The sequence below is a fragment of the Aegilops tauschii genome, chromosome 5 (genome assembly GCF_002575655.3).
Source record: "Aegilops tauschii subsp. strangulata cultivar AL8/78 chromosome 5, Aet v6.0, whole genome shotgun sequence".
Classification (NCBI taxonomy): domain Eukaryota; kingdom Viridiplantae; phylum Streptophyta; class Magnoliopsida; order Poales; family Poaceae; genus Aegilops; species Aegilops tauschii.
The window spans coordinates 59,292,895-59,304,989 of NC_053039.3; the positions used below are offsets into that span (position 1 = coordinate 59,292,895).

General features: G+C 43.8%; 1 long non-coding RNA gene across 12 annotated transcripts; it reads right to left on the bottom strand.

The window, feature by feature from the left end:
- Positions 1-11,840, bottom strand: LOC109736235 (uncharacterized). 12 transcript variants are annotated; one of them, XR_006663519.2, is made up of 9 exons: positions 9,171-11,834; positions 8,738-8,809; positions 8,572-8,626; positions 6,352-7,070; positions 4,816-5,255; positions 2,575-3,303; positions 1,469-1,910; positions 634-768; positions 1-550 (listed from the first exon to the last, which is right to left on the bottom strand). It is a non-coding gene; the product is annotated as an uncharacterized lncRNA (long non-coding RNA). The 12 variants fall into 12 exon arrangements; XR_006663516.2 differs by having other exon boundaries at positions 634-771; XR_012184098.1 differs by lacking the exon at positions 1,469-1,910 and having other exon boundaries at positions 634-771; positions 8,738-8,806; positions 9,173-11,834.
- Between the last annotated feature and the right edge of the window lie 255 nt (positions 11,841-12,095).

A 12,095-nucleotide genomic window follows, 5' to 3' on the forward strand; every position in this document is an offset into this window, starting at 1 on the left:
TTTGGTTAAAATATGCGAAATTCCGCCAAATACACAAATAAAACCCAACAATACATGCCCACCAATTATATCTTCTAAATCATGTACACTAACAATCCACCCTTCTCCACCAAAAGGAGATTTTAAAAATAAAGAGCCTTGAGTACTAGAAGAAAAGCACCTAGACCTAACAAAATTAAGTGAATACCCAAAATTGTAGTCATTTTATTTCAAGAAAGTATAGGTTTCTCCCTAAAACCCTTCTGATGGATCAATATCCCCTGAACTCTAAGACCGGATTATTTACACCTTGAACTTATACAAAAACTGGATCAATGTGGCCCTCGGCAGTTTTGGGAAGAACTAAAGGTGGTTTCATTGTAATAATGTTGACTGAGCACGCTGAGTTAGCCAAAAGTGTTTCAGGTTGTTTCAGGCTGCTTCTTCGTTTAAGGAAAGTTATCGTTGTTGCTTCCTCATCGTCCCTTCTTCATCGTCGCCGGGAAGGAAGGATCCTCCTCCTTTGATGTTGCCTCCTCCGCTGCGTTGCCATCTCATCTGTTGGACTTGGCTGAAGAATTGCATTTTGCATCTAAGTAAAGGCATTGATAAAAAAAGAAAAAATAATAACCAAGAAACCCACCTAGCATTTACCTAAGTATCACCTGAACATTAAGATGGGGGAATGCATGCAACACTACATACTCCCTTTGTGTTGTTGCAAGAGAACCAAGACCAGTTAGATACCAGGTGCTTTGAGGTTGCAGTTTCCCCAGAACATTAGTCTCGCTGCTGCAAAGACGCCATAAAAAGAATAATAAGACGACTGAAAGTACAGGATTCAGTTAACAAATGTACAGTATAAAACAATAGATGAACAATCAAGTATAGTTTTCCTAAAATCAAGCAAAGTTAGCATAGAATATGAGTTGAACCTATCAGCCTAACAGCTAAAACCTACAAAAATAAATATGCCCATGAACCTTACGACAAAGCCTGTTAGGATAAGAGATGTTTAGTTGGAATGTAGCTTAAATTCATCCAATAGGGCAATAGGCTGCTATAGTTGTCACTTTATCAGCATCAAGTACGAATTAGGAAGCTACAATGAGTTGCAGAGCAAACATTGCATGCATGTCCAACTGTTCAATTTAACTGTGATTGGAAAAAATAAAAACTGTGTTGTTTGTAACCATTGATACGAAAAATACAGAAAATCTCATTTAGTGTTAACACTATATGCAAGCATGATAGGAGCAGAGTGAAGTCTTAATGAGCAAACAACATCAGCGACAGTATTAACTTTCAGAGTGACATAATCTTAGAAAATGAGAATTCACAATAATAAATCCATTTGCAAAGAACTAGCAGCAAGGTTCCAATAAAACCAAGTTCATCAAACGCTAGTTCAAATGCATCCAAAACATGGTTTTATCAGTGCAAGCCAGCTAACAATCAAATAGCAATGATATCGCAAACATCGGATTACCAGCTAGAATCGGATGAATTCCCAACATAAAATGGATAATTGCTCCACTGGGATCCCGTGTATCATTAGGCATATGGCGGCGGACTCTACCAACAACCGTCCACATTCTGACTCAGCATCTTCATTTGAACCAGCAGTCTTCCTATTAGTATTACTTGAGTGTGCAGCTAAAAAGCAAAGAAATGGGTACATAAGTGCAGCCCTCATAATACTTTAGGGGGCAGCCTGGTGCACGTAGCTCCTGCTTGCGCAGGGTCCGGAGAAGGGTCCGACCACTTTGGTCTCACAATACTGTCCTGAGAGAAAAAATCTACACACTTAATACACGACTAAGCGAGGAATACAGTAGAGCTACCTGAACCAGGCCGAGGGAATGACAAAATTGCGACCTATCCTTTACAAATCTAGTTATATCCATGTGCTGGTAGAACATCATACCATCCTGGACACATCAACCATAATTTGGTCAGGCAATTGGATCGGGGAACGAGAACGCGCCATTTCTTATTATGGTTACTACAGAGCATGCCATCCATAAAAAAGTGTACGTCTTTCATGCCTATCCACGGTTCTAGCACACACAATTACATGTGCATCCCTTTGATACAGCCACAAGAGACTCCTCATAGGAACTGTATAGCTGAGCTCTGCATTCCTCAAAATGCAAAGGCTCAAAAACTCTAATGTACTCACGGATTCAAAGCTTCCAGGAACAGACTGAAGTTCAGACTCCTCTGCTTAGATGAGAAACATAAAATGCGCTTTGTCAAATTAAGGGCACAAGTGCAAACAGTGGTCTTTCCATCAATGATGAAATAGTGAAGACACGATCAGCAGGTACAAGACATGCATTAACCAAATAAGAAAGTGCCAGAATATCAAGACGTAACAGATTAAACTCTACTTTGAGCAAACTATAACAACTTTGAATACAGAACGCAAAGCAGCGAGCTGTATAATTTTTCAGATTAAGCAAGCACATCTAACACGATTCGTTTTCTCATCATACATTATATAATTTCCCAGATTAAGCATTGAGTTACTGCTATGGTGTTACTTAAACTGATAAGATCCAAAAGGAACATGTATAATGTATGAGAATTAACCTGGACTGTGCCAGAACTTATCACTTGTCACTTCCTGTAGAAGTGGTTCAATAGATGTGTCATGATACTGAGCATTAGTTACTGAAGCTTCTTTCTTGGAAACAAAGAGACCTCCTGTTGGCTCGTTTCTGATCTGAAGTGTTCTGTCCTGTTATCTCTGCTCTCCGACAAGAGACTGGTTGCCCCTTCATCTGCTTGGAATCCATGGTATGCCTCAAAGAGGCCTGGTTGGTAGAGATTGTTGGTCCTTCAGCAATCATTTTCTTTTACCACGCCTGAGATACGAACTCGACAACCCCATTGGATTCAGCATTTCGGTCACTTGGGCTGGCAGAATTACTTCATTCTGAACCCATCATTTCAAATTGCCGCTGGTCCCCGATGACCAGCTGGTTTTGTGTTTCTGCAGCTCCTTCACCAGCACCACGAGACACTAGCCTGGGGTGTTGATATTGTCATTATGCCAGCTTGCTTTACGTCCTCATCATTAATTATCACAGTTCGCCTGGCTCGCTTTTTACCCAGCATTGCTACTTCATGTTCATCCAACTTAAATCTCTTTGGAGGGTTGTCTGCAAGCTTCAAAGCATAATTGGCTTCTACTCCTATAATATCCTTTGACCTATTTTGCAGGTATAAAGTAGCCCCAGGTTGATTTCCTTCGCATTCCAAAGTTTTCATGGTTTCCAGTTCTGCTGGACACGTTGTTTTGATTGCAGCCAGCATATTCTTCAGTAAGATGCAAAGATATGAAAATCTTAACACTTCAGTCATAAATTGATCAATTATCACACGATAATATGTTGATACTCCTTGCATAAGAGATACATAAAGTAATCAAAGACAGAGCATACTAAAATGAAAAGGAGCCACAATGTTCGATTGCTGACACTATTCTCCAGTAATCTCTCCTTACACAGAAATTCATATATAAGCATGATCAGGGTTCATAACATATTACTGTCATTACAAAGAAGGGTGCATTGCTCATAATTTGGGCATTGTTCCTCACCCTCACCTTCAGTGTGAAATTATGCTAGAGAATTATAAACTATGTATTGATCTGAGAGGTATGGGACAGATTTTTTGGTCAAATCTTGATCATTGCCACAATAATCTCACATTATGCAGAACGGAAAGCGAACAATCTGAAAATGGTTCAGGCCGCCACTTGACCACGGTGAAATCCAGCTCAGTCTATTCAGAATTATAGTTTGTGTGCCAAAAGTTAGATCAACCGTTACAACTAATGTCGCCAGAACTGCGAGGCCAACACAAATAGGTCCACCTGACAGGAGACGGGATCAAATTTAGCTAGCAGAAACACAAAAAAACTGCTGGATTCTCCTGGATTAATATATCAGTACAAAAAGTTGTAAGTTGGGGGTGCCAGTCAGAGTCCTGGACTATTACAACATAGTCAGGAGGTTAGCGACCGTTATAGAATACAACAGTTCCGATAAACTGTTCTCCACACCACAGTTGCAGTACACTGTTTTACCCGTCCTGTAGCAAAGTTCGTCTTTGCGCTTCCCTGAGGTCGGTACTAGATATCACGTTAGTCACAAGGGTGGCCTCCAGTTTCTTGTTTGCCTATGGCAGCAAAACATGGTCGCAGATGGAAATGTCTCCCCGTCGGTACAGGAGAAACAGAGGACAAATCATTATATAATCCTTTCTTGCCCTTAATTTGATGATTCAGTCACCCTGTATGAAGGGGTTATAGCTAAATATGTATACCCAACTTGCTAGCAGTGAAAAATCTTATTAATTCAATCTGCTCTCTGCGTTGTGTTTAACTTGATGTCCTAAAACTCGGGTCTCCTCTCTCTCAAGACATTTTTCTTTTAAAATTCTTTTGGAGCACCCAAGCAAAGCAACACTATACAATGCCAACATTTTTTGCTGGGATTCAACTGGACATGACACTCAATTTCTGTATTCTATTGATATTTATTCGACTTTAATCTCCTTTTCGCCAAACATGACCTTAATCGGCAAGGGAAATGAATCCTAGTCTTAGCGACGGCCACCAGCCATTACTGTCTCACTGGGGCGGCCAGACTGGGTCTCTTGCAGTATACTTACAGCTCCACATTGGGATACATGGGTTGATGTGTTTATAACTAGTCATAAATACCTAGACTTATATGTATGTGTTTTTGACTTACTCTCCTTCCTATTGAAGAGAACTTTGCAGCAAAACAACTGTAAATATTTTCATATAAGTAACACACTTGCCTTTGCATCTTCGAACTAGAGCATGAAGCTTTATATCTTCAGTTGCAGCATTTGATGGGGCACAAACAAGCATCCACGGTTTGGGGCAAAGCTTGGGAAGAGTGTGGAACGTACAGGTTCTGATGCATCTTCATCCATCGAGCCCGCAGCAACAGCTTCTGAGCCACTGCTAGCACTACCACCAGCTTGCTCATAACTTCCAGGAGCAAGTTTCTTGAGCAGAGCAGCATGGCAATGTTAATACTGATGAATAACGTTTTACCATTCCCCAAACAGTATGGGTTTTCCCTGTCCCTGGAGGATCTTGTACCAATGTGAAAGGCCATGGTTCTTGTTTCTTCACTACTCAATTGCCTGTGCAAGCAGCTGTATGCATTGCAGCCCAATGAATTGCTGATAGCTGAGGCCCACTGAATGTATGAAAGACATGGCAGGAAAAACTGCATCGTTTGCAACAAATAACCCTTGATACGAAAACTAAAGAAATCTCATTTATTGTTAACGCTATATGCAAGCATGATAGGAGCAGAATGAAGTCTTAATGAGCAAACAACATCAGCGACAGTATTAACTATCAGAGTGACATAATCTTAGAGAATGAGAATTCACAATAATAAATCCATTTGCAGCCCTCATAATACTTTAGGGGGCAGCCCGGTGCACGTAGCTCCCACTTGCGCAGGGTCCGGGAAGGGTCCAACCACTTTGGTCTCAGAATACTTTCCTGAGTAAAAAAATCTGCACACTTAATACACGACTAAACAAGGAATACAGTAGAGCTACCTGAACCAGGCCGAGGGAATGACAAAATTGCGACCTATCCTTTAAAAATCTAGTTATATCCATGTGCTGGTAGAACAACATCATACCATCCTGAACACATCAACCATAATTTGGTCAGGCAATTGGATCGGGGAACGAGAGCGCGCCATTTCTTACTATGGTTACTACAGAGCATGCCATCCATAGAAAAGTGTACGTCTTTCATGCTTATCCACGGTTCTAACGCGCACCATTGCATGTGCATCCCTTGATACAGACTCAAGAGACTCCTCATAGGAACTGTATAGCTGAGCTCTGCATTCCTCAAAAAGCAAAAGCTCAAAAACTCTAATGTACTCTCGGATTCAAAGCTTCCAGGAACAGACTGAAGTTCAGACTCTTCTGCTTAGATGAGAAACATAAAATGCGCTTTGTCAAATTAAGGGCACAAGTGCAAACAGTGGTCTTTCCATCGATAATGAAATAGTGAAGACACAATCATCAGGTACAAGACATGCATTAACCAAATAAGGAAGTGCGAGAGTATCAAGACAAAACAGATTAAACTCTACTTTGAGCAAACTATAACAACTTTGAATACAGAACACAAAGCAGTGAGCTGTATAATTTTTCAGATTAAGCAAGCACAACAAACATGATTCGTTTTCTCATCATACATTATATAATTTTCCAGATTAAGCAATTGTGTTACTGCTATGGTGTTACTTAAAATGAAGAGTCCAAAAGAAACACCAATAATGTATGAGAATTAACCTGGATTGTGCCAGAACTTATCACTTGTCACTTCCTGTAGAAGTGCTTCAATAGATGTGTCATGATACTGTGTATTAGTTACTGAAGTTTGTTTCTTGGAAACAAAGAGACCTCCTGTTGGCCCATTTCTGATCTGCAGTGTTCTGTCCTGCTATATCTGCTCTCTGGTAAGAGACTGGTCAGACCTTCATCTGTTTGGAATCCATGGTATGCCTCAAAGAGGCCTGCTTGGTACAGATTGTTGGTCCTTCAGCATTCATTTTCTTTGACCAGACCTGAGATACCAACTCGTTGGTCACTCGGGCCGGCAGAATTACTTCATTCTGACCCATCATTTCAAATTGCCGCTGGTCCCTGATGACCAGTTGATTTTGTGTTTCTGCATCTCCTTCACCAGCACCACGAGACTCTCCTGGGGTGTTGATGTAGTCATTATGCCAGCTTGCTTTGCGTCCTCATCATTAATTACCACAGTTTGCCTGGCTCGCTTTTACCCAGCATTGCTACTTCGTATTCATCCAACTTTAATCTCTTTGGAGGGTTGTCCGCAAGCTTCAAAGCATAATTGGCTTCTACTCCTCTATCCTTTGACCTATTGTGCAGGTTGAAAGTATCCCCTGGTTGATTTACTTCACGTTCCAAAGTTTTCATGGTTTGTAGTTCTGCTGGACACAATGTTTTGATTGCAGCCAGCATATTCTTCAGTAAGATGCAAAGATCTGAAAATCTTACACTTCAGTCACAAATTGATCATTATCACACGATAATATGTTGATACTCCTTGCGTAAGAGATACATGAAGTAATCAAAGACATAGCATACTAGAATGGAAAGGAGCCAAAATGTTTGATTGCTGACACTATATTCTCCAGACTCCAGTAATCTCTCCTTACACAGATTCATATATAAGCATGATCAGGGTTCATAACATATTACTGTCACTAAAAAGAAGGGTGGATTGCTCATAATTTGGGCACTGTTCATCACCCTCACCTTCAGTATGAAGTTAACCTAGAGAATTATAAACCATGTATTGATCTGAGAGGTATGGGACAGATATTTTGGTCAAATCTTGATCATGGCCACAACAATCTAACATTATGCAAAACGGAAAGCGAGCAATCTGAAAATGGTTCAGACCACCACTTGACCGTGGTGAAATCCAGCTCAGTCTTTTCAATTATAGTTTGTGTGCCAAAGTTAGATCAACCATTACAACTAAGGTCGCTAGAGCTGCGAGGCCAACGCAAATAGGTCCGACAGGAGACCGTATCAAATTTAGCTAGCAGAAACACACAAAAACTGACTAATATATCGATATAAAAAGTTGCAAGTTAGGGGTGCCGGTCAGAGTCCTTCTCAGCATGACTTCGGCTGAATTATAACATAGTCAGGAGGTTAGCGAACTTTTTAGAATACAACAGTTCTGATAAACTGTTTTCAACACAACAGTTGCAGTACACTGTTTTTCGCATCCTGTAGCAAAGTTCCTCTTTGCGCTTCCCCGAGGTCAGTACCAGATATCACCTTAGTCACAAGGGTGGCCTCCATTTTCTTGTTTGCCTATGGCAACAAAACATGGTCGCAGAGGGAAGGTTCTCCCCATTGGTACAGGAGAAACAGAGGACAAATCATTATATAATTCTTGCTTACCCTTAATTTGATGATTCAGTCACCCTGTATGAAGGGGTTACAGCTAAATATAGATACCCTAACTGGTTTAGTTTCGCTAGCAGTGAAAATGTGATTAATTCAATCTACTCTCTTAAGTTGTGTTTAACTCGATGTCCTAAAACTCAGGTCTCCTCTCTCCAAGACATTTTCTTTCAAAATTCTTTTGGAGCACCCACGCAAAGCAACACTATACAATGCCAACATTTTTTGCTGGGATTCAACTGGATATGACACTCAATTTCTGTATTTTCTTGATATTTATTCAACTTTAATCTCCTTTTTGCCAAACATGCCCTTAATCAGCAAGGGAAATGAATCCTAGTCTTAGCAATGGCCGCCAGCCATTACTGCCTCATTGGGGCGGACAGCCTGGGTCGCTTGCAGTATAGTTATAGCCCCACATTAGGATACCTGGGTTGACGTGTTTATAACTAGTCATAAATACCTAGACTTACATGTGTGTGTTTTTGACTTACTCTCCATCCTATTGAAGAGATTTTTGCAGCAAAGAAACTTTAAATATTTTCTAATAAGTAACACACTTGCCTTTGCATCCTCGAAGTAGAGCATGAAGCTTTATATCTTCAGTTCGATGAATCCGCTGCAGAATGGAAGAGCACCCACTGTAAAGTTATGCTCACCTAACATAAAGAATGTGACTTTCTATTCTCTACCAAAATTTTCTTAATCTGCAAATCGTATTAGTAATTACCTGCTGGCAATCTGATAATTACATGTTAAACCACTCTCCTTGCTTATATGACACAAGCTCGGGCGGGGTCTGACCGATTAAGAATTTGACACATGATTAGAAAATTATATGAAAGCAAATTGCACATTGCAGTACTGTTCTATAAAAGTACATGTATATATTCCATGGATAAGCCTACTTGATCCATGCAAAACAGAGCTCCACATCAGGAATAAAGTTCAAGGTCCACTAACACAATGGTCCCTTGGTGCACGAAACAAGAAACATAATTCAGCCAAGTCATGTTACAGGGTTTGTGCTTGCAATGCGCCATCTTTCAATGTTCCACTGTAACCTGAACCCAGTAACCTGAAATCTGCTCAAGTTGGGCGTGCCTACTACCAGGCACGTATAGTGAATCTAGTGACTATGATTTACAGGCCAACTGTCAAATACCTGTGTATCTCAGTCTCATTGCAGCCACTTCATCCTTCATTGCCTGACAGTATTTTTCTGCAGCTTCTACTTCCTTCTCCAAGCTGACTAGATTGATTCCTTCACTCAATTCATTGTGCACAGATGCACTACGAGCTTGTTTATTTCCATCCAAGTGCCTCTCCATTGTAAGTATATTGTGTTTCAGCTTACTCAAATGGTTTGAAAGTGATTTAACACCTTCCGATTCTTGTGCTTTAGTCCGGGCATACTCAAGCCTTGCCTTGGAATCCTGAAGCCTTCTAAGTCGGGTCTGTGGCTCCTTCAGACGGGCAATGAAGTGCTTCACATTGAACCCATTTTGTTCCAATTCCCGAGCTTTTTTCATCAGATATGCAACTTCCGCGGCATCAGTGTCACATGATGTCTTGAGCACCTCCCTTGCCAGGCCAACCAATAATAACCACATTCCACTGCAGGCCAAATCTCGTAGAGCGTCATCGTTCTTCACCAACCCTCTGTAATGTGGTCTCTGGGGAATGAGCTCAAAGAACACAGGGTACTCTCTCATGGCTGCTTCAGCACAAGGGTCATTGTTGCTATTCTTCAGTGATTCTTGCTTTCTTCCACCCGCTTCATCTTCATCAGAGCTTTCCTCCCATTGTGAGAAAAGCCCAGAGCGCACAAACTCTTCTAGCTCCAGGACAAGTTGCCTATCATGATCTTCAGGATCAAGGATACTCTCTTCCTGATCATCATCGAGGTTTATTACTTCACATTTCTCACCATGTGATTCAAGAACAACACATTCATCGTCACTCTCAAGCTGTGCATCACGTTTATCAATGTGAGAATTTGGATCTTTTGGGAGACCACAGTACTTCCGGCCTTCAAGCCCGTCATCACATACCTGGAGACCTTCATGGCCATCAAACACCTTGTTTCTCTTATTCCTATCACCATTTCCAGAGAGTTTGTCTAGCCTCTTTTTCTTCTCAATCTTTCCTTTCACCACAGTTGCACTGCAGTCTGTATCACTTGAACTAAGGTCTAGGACAACCACCTCTGTTTCGTTCTCCTGAGCTAGCAGATCTTCTATGGTGCATTTTCTGCTATCTGGCATGGTACTTTCTCTACATTTATCACCTGCCGTATCTACAACATTTCTGTTAGGCTCATTCGGTGGAGATGAGTTATCACTGTTTTCCTGGTATGCTATTTCCGACCTACCATATTGGTCAGCATCCTGGTGCCGCACAAAGTGCCCATTCAACCATGCAACATATTCCTTGCTGGCCAGCCCGCGTCTACAGATACCAGGTATCCACACCTCGATTCCCTTGGAGTCAAACCCATGGACAATAGGAAAAGGAACATCCTGATCGTAACCAAGCTGCCTTGCGACAATGTGGGGATTGTACATTGCCGTGTTATACATGCCATCACCGCACAATCCAGTCAACGCCGCTTGCCTTATAATTGCAAGGTAATCCTCCAACCACTCGGGCTTATCCTTACCTCTAGAGCTCACCAAGACGGTTTCCTTGCTGAACCACCCAGGTTCAGTCCAGTTGAGAGAGTTGTGCAGGTAAGGCCTCCACTCGAAGCAATCCTCTTCCTGCAAAACCCGTAAAGACTCCTCACTTGTGGTCTTCCTCCTCCTCCGAGCCCAAAAGAGCACGCGGACATTCGAGACAGGGAACTCTGGTGCTCTCAGCTCCGGCGGGCGCAGGCGGTCATAGCGCTCCCACATCCACGCCTGCAGCAGCCAGAGCGGCGCCCAAACGTCCACGCGGCCACTCGCCACCCCGGAAGTAACAATCCTGTCCATCTCAGCATAGAGATTAGCCACCACCGCCGGGCCGAGGGCAATGCGCTCGCCAAGACAAAGCCGGGCGGCGAGTGCAAAGAGACACTCTGGTAGCTCCCAGCCCTTGCGCCGTAGGGGTGGGGTAACAAAGAAGGCCAGCCAGTAGGCGAGGAACCCGAGGTGGCGCAGCTCGTCGTCCTCCCCGGGCCGGATTCTGCTGTCGAACCATTCGAGCCAGAGCTCCGCGGACACCCGCCGGGCTTTGCGGGCGCACGGGTGGAGCTCCCTGATCTTCTCCTTCTCCACCACCAGGCGGACGCGGAGGTCCTCCTCGGTGGGAGTGAGGGGCCGGTCCAAGGGAGCGCCGGAGGGGGGCAGGCCGGCGAGGAGGAGCGCGTCCTCGAGCGAGAAAGTGGCGGGCCCGGCGGGGAGCCGGAAGGTGTGGGAGTCCGGATGCCAGAGGGAGAGGAGCGCGGACAGGGCGTGGCGGTCGGGTATGACGGCGGCCGTGGAGGCGGCGACGGCGTCGGAGATGGCGGCGGAGCGGAGGACGAGAGCGAACCCGGGGTCGGAGAGGGCCGCGGTGACCCAGGCGGACCAGCGCGCGCAGGGCGAGAGGTGGCGGAAGGAGAGCGGCGGCACGGATCGGGGCGGGGAGGAAGGGCTGCCGGGCTGCAGGGTTGGAGCGTGTGGGGGGAGGTGGATGGGGAGGAAGGAGGGGCCTTGGACGCCGCCGTGGCGGCTGTCGCAACCATCGGGTGCGGGCATCCTGTGGCGGCACGTAAGGTTTCTTGTCGCCGCCGGCGCCCGGCGGCGGAGGCGTGAGGGGGACGGGGAAATCTTGAGGTTCGTTCGGGGGTTTCGAAAAAAAAACAACTCATGCATATTTCAAAACTTAATCCAAATAAGTCTAAAAATAATTTTGCAGGAGAGACTTCCGATATACTGTATTCATCAAATCACACCTAACGACGACTACAAGCAGTAGAGCGGGTCGAAGGCACGCCGCGCCCCTTCATCACCGCAACGAGGCAAACCTTGTTGTAGTAAGCAGTCGAGAAATTGTTATGCTAAGCCCCAAAGGACCAATGCTCTAGAACAGCAACCGGCACCGATGAAGAGAAACGTAAATCA